The 1,244-nt window shown below is 53.5% G+C and overlaps 1 pseudogene; it reads left to right on the top strand.

The window, feature by feature from the left end:
- The first annotated feature begins 469 nt into the window (after window positions 1-469).
- LOC118759840 (small nucleolar RNA SNORA70) lies at window positions 470-590 on the top strand (annotated as a pseudogene).
- Window positions 591-1,244: the final 654 nt, after the last annotated feature.

The raw sequence follows: 1,244 nt of genomic DNA, 5'->3' as shown, positions 1-1,244 counted from the left end.
CAAGTAAGTCAAATGTATGGATGCCGCCAAGATTGTGCTGGGGCGACGAGGCAGGCTTTGATGCTTTTTTTGTCAGCTAACATTTTTAACATTTTCTTCTTGCCTCCCTTGTTCCCCCTTCCACTTTAAGTCTGTAGCCCTTTGGGACTATAAATGACTTTTGGCCAAGAATAAAAGTCAGTCTGGGCCTGGCAGGCTGGTATAGCAAGGTGATCCAATGCCTGCAGTGCCAGCATCCCATACGGGCACCCATTCGTGTCCCAGCTGCGCCACTTCTGATCCAGCTCCTTGCGTATGGCCTGGGAAAGCAGAGAGGATGGCCCACATGCCATCTACTCTACTCTGCAATGACACAGAACATAACCCCCATGTGAATAGCTTCGTGCCTGTTAACCAGTATTTCCCCAGTACAACCTCTTTCCTGCTCTCGGTGACTTTCGTCTGTGACTCCGACGAGGTTAGGTTGCCTGTGCAGCTAATGAGGCTGTCCAGCACCGTTTCTTCACGGGGGCTGGTGTGCAGCAGCCTCCTTGGTGGTGCAGGTCACCCGTGGCCTGTCTGGGTTGCCCTGAGGGACCTTGGAGTGGTTCCATGCTTCTGACATCCTGCTGTTCCTCGTCCAGCCTGTAGGGTGCGCTCGGAGAGCCCACGACACAGCATGCAGGATTCACGCTGGCCACATCAGCAGGTGCATGGGCGCCGGCTGCAGAACCAGCAGTGTGGTTGGAGCCGTGGGCAGGGCCAAGCTCACTCCCCGGCTACCGGAAGGCGGCCGAGGCTCACGGCTCTTTACGCTGGCCTCCCGACTCAGCAAGTTCTGTCTCTGTTCTCAGAGCCCTGTCTCTGAGAAGTGAAACTTTACCAAGTTTCCTGCCAGGGAATTTGAAGACATGGTGGCTGAGAAGCGGTTGCTTGCTGATGACTGTGCTGGGGTCAGGCCTGTCCTCAGGGTGGCCGCTTAGACAGGTGGGGAGTCCTCCACTCAGGAGCATTTCCACTACTCCAGCGTCCTAATAATGATCCATAATAAATCCTGATCCCAATATCTCCCATGGATGCTGGGAACCCAATCACTTGAGCCATGTCACTGTTGTCTCCCAGGACCTGTATTAGCTGGAAGCTGGAATCAGAAACCCAAGCCAGGTGTTAAACCCAGGTACTTGGCCATGGAACACAGGTAGCTTACATGCTAAGCCAAACACCTGCCCCTTATCATACACATTTTAATGAACTTTTTGAAGATT

This window comes from Ochotona princeps, chromosome 26 (assembly GCF_030435755.1).
Source record: "Ochotona princeps isolate mOchPri1 chromosome 26, mOchPri1.hap1, whole genome shotgun sequence".
In the NCBI taxonomy this organism is placed as follows: domain Eukaryota; kingdom Metazoa; phylum Chordata; class Mammalia; order Lagomorpha; family Ochotonidae; genus Ochotona; species Ochotona princeps.
This window is presented reverse-complemented; position numbering and strand designations above follow the sequence as displayed.